Here is a 15,361-nt window from a genome sequence, read left to right as displayed (position 1 = left end):
GACAACAATGCAACAGCGGCAACGGCAGCAAAAACAGCGCTCGATCGGATTATCATAATTATCATTATCATTTATCATCACATTATTCCGAGGAAGATGATTCGCAGCGATTTCGGGCGCGAGCGTCGTTGAAGGAATATTCTATCGCTACTGCCGCCGATTTAGGCTATTTCGATAACGCGAGCGTTAAAAGCGCGTTCGTTCGAAATTGGATCTTAAATCGGGCGATTTCGATCGAGCCGCCACCGGCGGTCTATCAGAGCCCGACCGTTCAAACCGACGAATTTTCAAAGGTATATTTTTCGGTCGCCGATACGTTGGTTTCGGGCCTGGTTGATTTAGAATTGAAGGATTTAGTACCGACGTTCGTTACTTGCCCTTACATCCAGCAAATCAGCGAAGGTTACTTCGTTACGTATGTCCAGCCTAGTAGTGGCAGCAGCTCATCCCTCAGCAATCAGGATATTTCGAAAGATGACGACAACTCCTCTGTAACTTGTAGTAGTAAACTTTTGCCAGGTTACAACTGTAGCTTTGAGAATCTTGAGAATCGTTGTCTTTTCGATTCGGCGAGTAGTGGTAGCGATTCGGATCGCGGATATTGTGTTTGGACCGATCAATTCGTACCTGCATGTTACTCAACGCGTTGGTCGCTCAGTTCTGATCATCGCAATTATTTATCTGTCATTTCAGACGACGAAAATGGACCGAAAGAAGTAGGCCTTGCGCGGCAGCAACCGGACGGCGAAAATCATAACCGTTCAGATTTCGATTGCGAATCAGGCGATAACTGCGGCTCTGACCTTTCTTCGGAAAGCGATTATGGATTAAGCGGCATTTTCGCGGAAGTTTCGCCGACAGACGGGCAAATCGATTCCGTCGTCGCTTCGACCGAAGAAGAAAATCAAAGCGTTTTCGACGCTGAAAAAGTTTCGTCGGATTTTCCCCACGCCGAGCGTCGAGATTCTACGGATTGTAGCGAAACTAGCGCTGAATATACGGCTTCGATTCCCGCTCGTACGACCGCGGAAAGTTCGTCGATATCGTCGCCGGTTTTTGGTCGAGCGCGACAGAGGAAAATTTCGAGCGCCGGGATTCCGTTGCAGCATTTTTCGCACCTGAATTTCGTCGGCGTGCCGCGTAGTTCACCTCCGTCTGAACAGAGTCACAACCGCGACCTTCAGCAACATCACGCGATTAAACTGCGCGATAATGAAAATGAATTAAGTGCCGTCAGTAGCAGCAGCAGCAGTGTGAGGGCTATACATGCCTTAGGTAAAACGGACCAGTTTATAACGTCTGAACATGGAGCGCATTCTCCATTGGCTGTTATCAACATTAAATGGGGATTGCCACAATCTACTCTTAGCGAAAGCACCGTACAGTCTGATGATAAAACGATGTCCGACCGACTACCCTGGCGCTCGCGTTCTTTCAAGTCGAATACGCTATCTCGCGTACAAGCGAAGAAGCGTTCGGTAAGTTTCTGCGAGGCAGTCGGAACGGAGGACGATGACCCGGACGCGAAAATGGCTGATTGTCCAAGCGATTTAACGCGGCAGAAATGCGACGGTGTTGCTGGGGGCGCGGTTCGTTTGAAGCCGAAAGTACCCGGGGATTTAGTCGGCGCTCGACCGACCGGATTGAAATCCGAGACGGGCATCGACGAATTGAGGAATATGTTGGAAGTTTTGAAAGTCGACTTCGTGAAGAAGTACAGTCGAGATGCGCATTACTCGCCGCGTTCGTTGTCGCCGATTTCGGCGCCGTGTTTGTCGCCGAGATCGAACTCTCTACCGACGACGGCTCTTCATTCGCCTTCGTCAGAAATCTCTAGTCGAATTCAGACGATGAAAATGTTAACTGATAAACTACGATCGAAGAAGCGAGCCCCGACAGCCGCGCCGCATGCGACCGGCGGTAACCGGCCGAAAAGCACCGAAATCGACACTCGAAATATTTCGATCGAAGGCGTTTGTCAAAATTTACAAAATCAAGCGCGTTCGTATGACAATATCAGCGGCGCGAGTCGGTCGTTCTCGCCGGAGGCGTTGGCTCGGCGTTTAATGAACGATTCGAGTTTGAAAATACAAAGAGAGCGCTCGATGTCTCCGACAGGCTCCGGCGAGCTGTGGCAAGCGGATGTATTCAGGACGAGGAGTAACACGCTGCCGCGGCGACATCGTCTGTCGTCGTCTGCGCATTTCGCGGAACCCGACCGCAGTAGCATCGTCACGCACACGACCACGACGAAAGTCATCGAAAAACAAACGTTCGCCGGTAAACACATGCTACAGCGCGAGCGAACCGTCGAGAAAAGTTTCGACACGAGCGAGTCGACCGTCGAAAATAGTAAATCGCGATCGACCGCGTCGGAAAGTTCCGATCTGACGAGTTGCGATCGTAGCGAACAGGAGGCTGGAAATGAGAGCGCAGTTGAAAACAGTTCGTCGAATGCGGTATCGCGTCGGCGGGATAAAAACGCTCAAGTTGTAAGCACCGTAGACTGCGTGCTCGGTATCGAAGCTAATGATTTAGCAACTGGCAGTACGCGAAGTAGCTACATTACAGAATCGAGTCAGCCGTGCTATATTGAAGTCGATGTAGCCGCCGCTGAATTGCAGACCGAATCATCGCGATCAACAAGTGAAGCTGTACCAGATGATGAAGATAACGTGACGAAACGCGAAAACTCATCGTGCGTAAAAACAGAAAATCGACTATCGTCGGAAGACGAAGGTTTAGGCATCGGCGAGTCGGACGCTTCGACCGAGAACGTGAACGCAGTCGTGCCGGCGGCCGGAAAAGTTTCGTTCAGTCAGTGGAAAACGGTCATACGGCATAAACCGGTGTTCACGGCGCAATCGATAGTCGAACAGTTTAATAAGTTAGCGCGCGAAGCGAAGGAGAATTTGAAAGAGCCGCTTTCGCTCGAGCAGACAGCTACGTTGCGTAGGACTCGACGCACGGTCACTCATCCGTCGAATATAACGCGTTTAAAACACCCGCTCAGCGAAGAGGCCGGCTCCGTCGACAGTAATGGACTCGGCTCGCTGCGCGACCGGCATCACTTCGTAACGCCGGTGCCCGGGATGATTCGCGAACTGCCGAGCGACCAGTCGTTAGCCGATAGCTGTATAGCGTCCAGTAGCGATACGATGGAGGCGCCGTCCTGTCAGGACATCGTTACCACCGAACTCGATACCGTCTCCGATGCCTGGGATCGCAAACTGCCGCCGCGTTCGCCGATGGTAAAACTAAAATGCGATGAAGAAGATGACGACGATGTTAAAAGCGACGACCGAGACGACAAACCGGAATTCTTACAAATCGTGCATTTGACGGAAAATCCCGATAACGGAATGCCGACGTTAGCCGAACGCATGTCGGCCACCGGATTTAACCTTCACATACCGAGCGATGACATACGACAAAAGTGTTTATCGGAAACGTTACTTTTGTCGCTGCAAGACAGCGACAATATGAGCGATTCTCAGTCGGAGGTGGAACGCGCGGTGTCCGAGAACGTTCCGACGCCGAACCTCTCCAACAAACCGCCGCCTTCGAAATCAGCTGCCCGGCGCAGTCTGAAGAAACGCAGTCGCAGCAGCACGGATACGATCGATCTGAAAAAAGACAGGTTAATGTCGTTGGCTCACAGCGACGACGAGAGCAAGCGATATTCGGTGTCGCGGTGTTCGACGGCGCCCTCTACGCCGGTTTCGCAATCGCCGACCGGGTCGCTCGATCGTCGCACAACGAATTCGCTGTCGTCGTCGCTCGCGCTCGCGTCGCCGGTCAAGTTGAACATCGGCCGCAGCAAGAGCTCGGCGAGCGTTTTCACGAACGCCAAGAAGAAATACACGAAATCGCACACGACGACCGCCATGCAAAGCGAGGATATACGAAAAAGCGGTAATAATCACGCCGCCCAGCGCAATGCCGCCGGTAATACCGATCCCGGCGAAAGACATTTGTCGCCGCAGACCTCGGAAGAACTTCTATCGCCGGCGAGGTCGTCGAGTAGTTCGGTGGAAGTTAGTCCTGAAGTGTCCGAACCGTGGAATCGAGTATCGCCGAGCGGGTCGCCTCCGAAAGAGCTCAGTCCTCCGCCCGGTTTCAAGGTAAGTAGGTCGCATAAGTAAAGCAGACTGGGTTCAAGTTGAATTTGTTTGGTTCGTGAAAATTAGTCCAACTTGAAGGATATCCCAGATGGATGTAACTATACATAATTCATGTAGAAATGCTTCAATTTAAGACTAGTCTTACAATAAGCTAGTCAATCTAACAAACTAAGACCAGTCTAAAGATTTAAGACCACATTGCATGACTGCGCAACTGGGCCCTGAAAATGACACGGGGTGACCACATACCTGGAAATTAGGGAAAAGTCAGGGAAATCTGTCGAGATTGTTTGATCGCGCATGAAATCAAACAGTTTCTGTCTATGTCTTACATATTTTACTGTGTTAATTGATCAGATTCTTAGTAGAAGGTAATACTGCGAAGGTAATTGTCTAGGAGCAAAAGACTGGGAGATGAGATATTTAGGGGAAATTGTCATGATGCTCTATTATATTAATTGTCTAGGTTCTTTCAATAGATGTTTTTTAATGAATTGGCCTCTGATGTTTGAATGGTAAAAATTTAGATTAGACTGCTGGCCATAATTCCATAAATACATAATAGTATCATGGAATGGTCTCTAAAATCCTTAAATCATTGTCATAGTCCTTGAATGGCATATATATAAGTAGAAAAATTCCTTAAATGAAGTTGGGTTCGATTTATGATAGGCCTAATTGACCTCACGATAATAAGGAGCATTATGATTACCGGTATAAGTTATTCATGTGGAGTAAGGGGGGTGAACGAAAATAATTTTCTCGCTTGTTATTTGACGCACGAGAATTACTCGGAAAAGGTTTTCGACTCGGCCTATAGATATATATCTAACTGATCGATATTTCTCCCCTCACTCTCTCTAGAGGTGTATACTATATATATATACACTGTTTTACGTGGTAGCTATATGCCGAGAGAGAGAGAGTATGTATAGGCATAATCAGATATTAGATCAGAGATTGACTTGCACCAGTTGGTAAAGAATGTTTAAAGTGAGCTAACACCGCGTTCAGCGCGAACAGCTATCGTTCAGACACCGGGCGCGATGAAGTGCAACCCAATAATAGTTTATACCTCCTCGCGATCTTCATCAGTCGATAAGCGTTGACCTTTTAAACAGCGAGAAAGGTGATCGGTAAACGTTTTAATCGGCGTGGCCCGCGATTGATCTTGCTATATTACGAGCTATATGAAAGACGATTGCTCGAGTTTATCCGTCACTTTTTTTCAGGAAATTTCATTTAAGTTTTCGATATGAAATCGATATCATATCGTTCATATTTCCGTCTATCTGCTGAGTTATTTCGCTGAATATGTCTTCGAAAAAATTTTTGTCGATGATTCGATGAATTTTCTCTCCTTTTGAGAACAGTTCACTGTTCTAACTTTCATCGAGTTGACGTTATCAGTTTTTTTTAAACTTTTTAAACAACCAGGGTTTAAGCGTTTCACACATTCACAGTGCCTATACTTCTTTGTGTAGAGGCAGTTGAGTGATGAAAATGAGATTTTACCTGTTTCCCTTGTCTGAGGAGTGAATTCGATATATTAGATAAAAAATTGACACCTTGTTTCTCATTTCTGCCGAGCTGAGAAGATGACCCGGCTGGCCAAGTATCTACCCTGTACACTACTTCTTTAAAAATCATGATTAAGCTAACAATAACAGACCCTGCAGTTATAGAAATGAACCGATTACAAATTTTATCGTAGTCTACAAAATGACGCGGCCAATTAGGAGAAACAAGGTTTCATTTTATTTCAGCCTTAAATCTGCAACATATGATTCACTATATTCAGTTGCCTGGACATTGTTCCATCTAAAATTTCCAAAATTCAATTTGTGGCTAATGATATACAATATCAATGAAGTTGCATAGGATTCTAATGTGTATTTAGTAGTTCCCGGAAAAACAATTCATTACTTCAGATTATACAACTCGATGAAGCCCGGTGAATGAAGTATAAGTTTACATTGAAGTCTTGTACGCGCGCCGCCGCGTGGTTTTCCATGAATTTGTTCTATAGTCTCTACCTCTCTCTCTCGTACTACGATCGCTTGTTTTACTTCATCATTAAATTCCGATCGACGCTTTAATGAATCGCTTCAAAAAGCAAACAATTTTCATTCACTTAATTTCAGTATACATTCGGGTCCGCGCGTCAGGCAAAAATATGTAGAAAGTATACTTTTTGCGAGGCGATATCCTATTGGACAAATATAGTCCAGCAAATGGGACACCACCAACCCTTCTAGTGCCCAAAGTATACAACACGGGGAAACAGAAACAAATATGTTTGATCTCGGAAACATTGTTTCTCAAAAACATTTCTTGTACACGCACACAACGCAGAAAAAACACTGAGAAACTTGTTTCAGTCTCCTGTTTTGCGTTTCCCTGCGTCGTCTGCGTTGGGCTTAATCCGGCATTTGCATTTAGAAAAGAGACTTTCTATTTCAGCAGGACAAACGTTTTCATATTGTGCAAGAACTTTATAGCGTAGAAAAAGAATACGTCGAGTCATTGAGGGTGTTAGTAGAGGTAAGCCGGATTTCGAAACATGTCATAGAACCAAAATTTAGTCCGATGAGGAGAATTGAGGTGTGATGACATACTTACCATGTTTTGTTTCAGAAATACATGATTCCATTGAAGAATAGCAGCATCATTGATAGTAATTTAGTCGACGACATATTTTACAAAGTGCCAGAGATGCTGAACCATCACGCCATATTCCTCGATTTCTTAGAAAAAGCATTCCTCAGTTGGGACGAGAAAACCACCGTCGGAGACCATATACGAAATACAGTAAGTTTTCAGGGCATTTTCTGTATAGACTGTCAGTTGATCGATTTAACCTGGATTGATGCGGGTATCTCTGAAGCCCTGGATCACCCCTTCAGACATCTACCATTTAGTGTGAAATCTTGAGGATCACTTTTGCTAAAGATTGTCTGGCATTTGTAGTGCATTTGTTGAATAGTTTTCAACTTATCATGTCTGAGGTGAGATGTCTTGAATACAGGCGAAGCCATGATGGTAAAATGATTGCGATGAGGGTGATATCGAAGGGGTGGGTCAATGCAGCAGGTTGATACCTGCATTTTTCTGGCCACATTGCATCTTAATATAACTTGTATACCAACACGACCCAGGGAAACATGCAGTCAACATGTTTGATCTTGGAAACATTGTTTCCCGAAATCATGTTTTCGTTTCTCATAAACACACACGACACTAGGAAACACTTGGAAACCTGCTTCTGTTTCCGTGTTCCTGTGCGTCATGTGTGTTAGGGCTTTAACTTTGTCAAGCCTATCACTTTGCGAGCAAAGGTATTCAAAGACAATTATAATGTAGTTAGTTCATAAAGGTTCTTTCACCGTTCGAATTTTGATGTCAACCTCTATGGAGTAAACTCTGCCTGGTTGGTTTGATTTTTTTTTTTTTCGTTCAGAACTCTGGTTTTTGATTGATACGGACATTTGGTTAACTTCGTTTTAAAAAGTTTAAAGTACAAGAACCTGGTTTATTCTTGTATAGAAAACAAGTATTTCTGTGTCTAGTGACGTAGGTTACAAATTGTTTTTCGATGTTTTCTCTCAACGTTGCTTTTTCCATAAGTATGAAATGTGGAATATTCCAGAATTTACAACATGATGCGCGATGAAAATGCAAAAGATTCGCTTCCACTGTTTCGAGCTGAACTAAACTCGAGAGTTGAAATTTTTTTCATATATTTTTTTCAATTATTTCAATTCATGTAGTCAACCTGGCTTGCAACTGTGGAACCGGGTCAAGGCCTCCAATTCCACAGACTTTAATTAAATGTCTGGCTATGGATTTAAATTATGGGAAATGCAAATTAATTTGAGGTTCTTAAGGCTAAAATAAAATGATACCTTGTTTCTCCTAATCGGTTGGGTCATTCTGTAGTAAACAGCAGTGAGATTTGTTATCAGTTTATTTCTATAACTGCCGGGTCTGTTATGGTTAAACTTGTTCATTATTTTAAAGAAAGTAAACTTTTAAGTTCAGCAAAAACGAGAAACAAGGTATCAATGTTTTACCTATAGACTCAGCTCTAACTCAAGACTGTGTAACTCAGTCCACCAACAAATTCACAGTTTTTCAATTTTTGAATCGTCTTCTATTTTCTTTTCTCTCCTTCTTCTTCTAAAGTTCACTAAGGAATCTGTTGTGAAGAGTTACGTATCATTCATTGAGAACTATAACATTTCTGAGCGGGTACTCGAAAATGTCACGTCCAACAAATCATCGTTTCAAAAATTCATCGACGTAAGTATTCGAAATCGAAAACTGATAATAACTATAATGCGGTCACAGACTCTTATTAGATCAAAATGTGCATTAAACCACGGATTGTTGAGAGTTTTTCGTTAAGCCATGTTCACACTATCACTAGTAAGACCGTTCTAAATGGGTCCATACCTGGAATGTACCAAATTTGGAACCAAATCAGAGTGTGCGTTGCTGAATTGACTACTGATAGTTATCACTGGTCCTTTCGCCATGTATATTACACCTTGAAATTTATATCTAAATGATAGATTTATGATAGAGTCCATGGCTGTTATTTGTTAAAAAATGACTTTTTCAATGACTGCAGTTTATCATATATCTGGACGCATAAATCTATGGCAAATTCTGGGACATTTTCAAAACGAATTAAATGGATATATGTACTCCGCGGGCACCACACGCAATAGACAGATTTTAACATGATTGATATTCCGTTAGCCTATACGTTAAATTTTAGGCAATATAGAAAACATATGAAATCTGAAAACTATAAATCAGCTTGATGACGAATTGGTGACCAGTTTATAACAGTTTAGTTCATACCGCATGTATTGGGACGGGCCAAATTTAGACCGTTCTAAATAACGTAGCTTTAGAATCGACTGATACGAATTATGCCGATTCGAATTTCTATGTCAAAAACTAAAAAAAGATCGCTACCAGGAAACGCGCGGCCGATTTATACAAATACGAAAAAAATTCAAATGAAGGCAAAATTGCATACCGGTTTAAAGGCTAACACTTGTAGTAAACGTTACATAGATTTCATCTAACAATGATAGATGAGCCGAGCTCCTTACTCGCTTCAAAAAAAAAGAAGAAGAAAATAACTCGTCGATCGGGGGAAAATGCGTATGTAGCTTCTTAGAAGGTTTATTTCTCTTACGCTTGGTACTTCACGTTGAGCGAGCTATGTATGTTTTATCGTTTATATTTTGATTTAAAGAGGATTTCATAAATTTCGTAAAACGTATCGAACCGATGGCGGATACTGATGATTGTTCTCGAAGGTAGGTTTGGGAGGGGGGAGATTTCCTATAGAGGAGTAGTTAAAAAGAATTAGCATTTGCCCAATTGCTTTTGTTTACTCTCAGCGGTTGAATCATGCTATCACTCTAATGGTTAAGTAAATTAAATTTGTGGTGTAATTTATAGACATTTCTATAAATGTCTATAATGTAATGCATTGTCCACCCTTGCACAAACATTGTATATTTTTCTGTGCTCTAAGCAAATGGCTTTTTGCTAAGCAAAATAAACTAAAATAGACTAAACTAAAATAGACTAAACTAAAATGAAAGTAGAGGAAATTGAAAAATTTAGAAAACTGTCTATATTTCAATGAATTGAAAAATTGAGGAAATTGAAAAATTTAGAAAACTGTCTATATTTCAATGAATAGCTCATTGTATGAAATTTCTCTTCGTTGGAAGTGAATTCAATGATATCTGATGTAGACACGTTATATCGAAGTGTTTAAGAACGCGGACTCGATTCGGTTTCTAATTGCGATTAATACTCAGACAGATTGATAAACCGCGTCGCGGTAACGCACCGGTATGTTGTAATAATATAACTTCTCTTCGGAGGATTAATCTTTACGCCGTGTGCCTGTACGTCCGATACGGGGAACGGCGGGCAATTAATGCATTTCACATTTCGCTACTAGGTACGCGGAGTCACTAGTCGGCTGTTAGTTATCAAACATTAATAACTATGAGATAAGACTGCGCAATGACTGACTCATAGCCGCGTAACTTTTTATTATTTACGTTAGACAAGACGATGCCGGGCTGGGTTGATGATAAATATTCACCCCATCACACAATGTAGCATTGTCCTTAGTTATTTCCTTGTGAATAACTCCCTGTGTGTGCTAGGGCAGGTCTGGGATTTCAAGAAGGCCGAGGCCGATGGCGTGAAAGTTGGTTCAATAAAGTTAACCATCGGATAAATTCTGTGGTATGAAATATTGGTTGTTCACCCGTTCACTCGAGCCAACTTTTGATCAGCTGCTCCAAGGCCTTAACCAAAAGTCAAAAGAAAAATGCAACTGTTATACAAAGCAGACTGGGAAACGCGAAGATGATCGTAAAATTTTAGAATATGTTTTCGATTCTTGATTCAAATGGCGACCCTAATGGAAGGCTGGAGGTCGTACCCCAATTGCTTCCCTAGATGCGCCCCCTGCTATATGTGTTTTTATGTTTCGTTTCAATTTTCTTATACAGCTTTGCCAGAAAGAAAACCGTCGAAAATTACCGTTGAAAGCGTTGATAATTCAACCGGCTCAACGTATACCGCGATACGAACTGCTGCTAAGGGTAAGCGTTCGAATTCGTATCCATTCAATAATCGCCGAGCTTATCCTAAAATATGCACGTTGGGTTAGCCGTTACTTGTCTATACGGTTTGTATGACTGAAACAAACAGAACGATGGGATATTTAGTAGAAGGAATTTACGTTTCGATCTTCGTGGAAAAATTCAAACCTCGCCTCTGCGGTCCGAGTTTGTTTTTTCTTTATTTGTTGTTAGTCCTCATTATTTTGCTACGACGATGATGTTTTGTTTTTGCAGAGGCTGATCGAACATACGCCGAAAGATCATCCCGACCACGAGTTGCTGCGCCAAGCCGAAAATGCCATCCACGAACTGGCGCTAAAAATAAACGCCGTGAAAGAAAATAAACAGGAAACCGATATGCAGCAATCGTTGAAAAAATTGGAACTTATTCTCGTGGCGGATGTAAGTTTATTAGACTGAATACATAAATATCCTAAATATATACATAAAAACTCCCTCAGTTCAAGGACCAAATATCTATTTGTTTATTATCTTTAAAAGGGAGTCCAAGTTTTTGTCTATATGGTGCAGTAATGACAGGCTCGATTTTGTAGACAACACTGATTATAATATTTCGTCGAAACATTTTTGATTTGACAGTTGTTTTCACGACTTCTAGGTTTAAAATCTTACTAAGTACTGAACGATGCATGCTGACATTTGAGTTGAACATTTTTTCAAAAATTTTCACGAAATTAAGAAATTTTTCCTCAATTAGAAAACAACTTGAAATTGTAGTGAAGACATATATCCACATTTAGTGACTCCTAGTCTCTATTAAATCGATGCTAATGTTCTAGTCAAAACTTATCACTGGCAGAAATCAGGCAGATTTAAGTACAGTTAGATAATGTAACATTTTCAAGTGAATTGAACCTGAACAAGTCTTCACCGGTTTTAGCCTGAGGTCATTCACTCGTACTGCATATAAAGGATTGTCGATGAACTGTTAATGATATCAAACATATATTTATGGGGGCCAATTTGTTGGTAAACACGAACTTAAATCGCGAGTCAATTACTGAAAATATCCCGGCACACTCCTAGAACGTTGCGTTTCTTAGAATTCACACCAACGTAATATACTTGTAATGAGAATGAGAATTCAACGGTGCTGATGTATTTATATACAGGTATATTATACCTGTTAGTTAGCGGTTCATACAGCGTTATCACTGAAGATGGCGACACCGCATCTGTTTACGATATACCCGCATCTGCTGCTTGAATAGCGTTGTCTGAGTCGAAATTAGAATTCATTCATTAGAAATCGTTCCTTAGCGTAATTAATCACATCGGCGAACCATGCATCGAGTTGTAAACATTTCGTAGAATTAAATCTAAAATTGATCAAATCTCACATTTGTAGTATACACAAATAACTTGACCGCAACTGTAATATTGTTTCATTGTTTGAATGAAACTGGTTAGGGCTGCATATAACTATTCGTGCTCCTCGTGATTTTGTTAGGATAACTGCTTTGAACCCTTAAGTTTGCGATGAAAGATTTACTCAGAATTTGTAACGTTCATCATTTGTTTATTCAGCTCGTTGCACCTGACAGACAATATGTACGACACGATATGGTGCAAGTTGTCGTAAGTACAAAACATGTCTTGTAGTGAATCGGAAAACTTTCATTCAGAGGAGGTGGTTGATTGAATTTCACTCACATCTAGAATCGAGGTTCCGTGCTTCAGTTCTTCAATTCTTTTTTCAGGGGCGAAAGGAACAGTGTTGTTTGTGGTTATTCTCTGATCTGTTGATTTGTAGCTCGATGAAAAGAAAAACCGGAAATGTTAAATCATCACTGAGATTGTAAGTAGAACATCTAAATACGGTACAGATTGTTAATCATTTTTACGAAGTGTTATTTTGGATGTTGTCTAATTTCAGACAATGTCCTACTGGCCAGGATTTTGTGGAGAACATCAAACATAAAGCCTGGTTACGAGTTGGTCTTGACGATTTGGAGGTCATTAAATGTGAGTGAGCGCATGATTATCCATTGTACGGAAAAAATTCTGTTGATATCATTGATATCATTCAGGACTTTGTTAACCAGAAAGTTCATGGCTTCTATGAAAGTATCTCCAAGTCTTCTTTGTGCCTCTAATTTCAGCTGCAAGTCTCAATCGAAAACCAGTTATTGATAAAGAGATGTTAGAACAAGACTTCGACACATTGAGTCAAATCAATGAGCTGAGCGCGCGTTTAGTTTGTTCACATCAGATGTTGGAAGAGACTGTGAAAGATATGATGTTTTCAATCAGTAAAGTTCTACGAGATGAAGCACGCGCGCATGAAATGAATAAACTAGATCTCATGATTACTTCTCCGTAAGTTGTCACTAGGATAATGATTGAGGATTGTTCTTGGCTTCCTTATTATCATTCACTAACTTTACCTGTAAACGCTAATTCAAATTGAACCGCATTTGTGTTTGCATTTTCAGCGAGGGTTTAAGTACGATGAGTGTGCTTTTTCCTACAAAAGAGAAAAGAACGCAGTGGGAAATGGCATTCGCTGACACTAAACTGAAGCTGGGTACGATGCACTGAGTATTCAAATTGTTCTATAGGATATGAAAGGATAGTAGAATTTCGTTTGTTAATATTTTATATATGAATTGTAGCTTCTTCATGTGATAAACGACCCCCAGACTTTATGCAAGCATTACCAATAACTAAAACAAGAGCTGGAATGCAGGTAAATCAGAAGAAACAAATCTTTCATCAATACGCCGATATGTTTGCAACTATTTCTGCATGATTTCATCGTTTCTACTTACAGTTCTCTTGTGCAGCTCCTATCGATGGCTTGAACGCGAATAACTTTCGAGATGTTTGGGTTTGTAACAGCGATGGTCACGTGGGACACATGTGTTTACTGAGTCTACAGCCGGAACCGATCGTCACTCTGAACACTCCGGTACCGAGTTGTAACTCCCGCATTCTATGCGTTTGTGCCGTTCCCGCTTTAAACCTTGCATTTAAAAGGTACGAAGGCAGTTGGAATTATTCAAATACCTAACCAATGACAATGTTTTTATAGTTTTCGTAATCAATGTTGAAAGACCCAATCCTTGAAAAACGTATCCTCGCGAACTGTTCAAGTGTGCATTATATGGCATGAATTGATTTTATCTTACAGAGGTGGTAGCTGTAAGGGATGTCGTCGGAAACCCTGTTCTATCCACCAGCCTCAACCCCCTCCTAAACTCGCTACGGATAGTTCAGACAGTTCCTCGAGTAGCGAAGAGGAAGACTTCCATGATGCTGAGGCTGATATGGGGCAACAACATTCAGGTAGAAAAATTGACGAATTCCTATTGAGGAAGAATTAATGCTATTTACTTCAAATTGTCTGAATTCTGATATCATCAAATTCTCTATTCAGACGATGAAGACGGCGGATCGAAAGGAGCTCAAAAATCTCAACCATTGAAAGATCCGTTCAAAAGCACAATGTGGTTGGGTACGGAACATGGCAGGTGAGCTATACTGCTTAGTAACTTATGGAGATGCCAATTGCATAAGTTTTACACTGACTTTATCTCACATTGTTAATTTCAGCATCCTGATTTTTCAAAGTACTGATAACATCAAAACAACTCGTAACAAGCTTAAGATTCACCACAATGCTGCTGTATTAAGTATTGTGTAAGTACAGTTATATATTACCCTTAAACATCGCTTCATGCTTGTTCTAGTTTTGAAAATCTATGTTTTACAAATCTTCGTTTTTCAGATATCTCGATTCTCGCGTATTTGTTTCCTTGGCTAATGGTGATATTGTAGTCTACAGACGAAGTGAAGGTACGTATTTCATTCAGTTCATTCTTCTCATTAGATGAACGTACTGGTCCCATGTATATTGAAGATAAAGATCTCTTGATCTGTAACGAGATCTTTCCATAGTTTACTGGCAGTAGCTGGCTTTCATCATTCCAACTGGGGTGTAAGAAAATGTTCAAGACCCAATAGGGCTTTTCATGACTTAAAGTATCATAATTACTTCTGAAGGTGATTCATTAATATTGCAATCTGCATATTTGCAGTATCGGTAGAACAATAGCCCTATATTAATTTGTTAGGCTGTTTTGTAATTGCAGAGGGCGTCTGGGATATCGAGAAATCAGAGGTGAAGACAATCAGTACCTCAGCGGCGCCGGTGACGAGGATGTTAGCCGTAACCGGTAAACTGTGGTGTGGCTGTAGCAAAGACATCATTATTGTGAATCCTGCAACTATGCAAATAGAGGTCTGTAATTAATGAGCTAGTGATTAGAGTATGATTAGTGCGATTATATTGATTAGCTTAATTATTATCGACTTTTCGTGTTGACTTTTTGTAGAATACATTCCCGGTGCAGTCTGATTCTAATAAACCTGTTACTTGTATGGCTAGTTTCGGAAAAGGAGTGTGCATCGCCACTCACGGTTCGTCGAAAGTTCTCCTATTCCACGCGACAACCTGCGAATACCTGACTGAGGTATGCGTCGGTCAGGCAGTCTCGCAGAAACTAATGTGTAAGTTGCGATTCCCGTGGTGCAAATGGCTTA

This window comes from Tubulanus polymorphus, chromosome 5 (genome assembly GCF_964204645.1).
Source record: "Tubulanus polymorphus chromosome 5, tnTubPoly1.2, whole genome shotgun sequence".
Lineage (NCBI taxonomy): Eukaryota > Metazoa > Nemertea > Palaeonemertea > Tubulaniformes > Tubulanidae > Tubulanus > Tubulanus polymorphus.
This window is presented reverse-complemented; position numbering follows the sequence as displayed.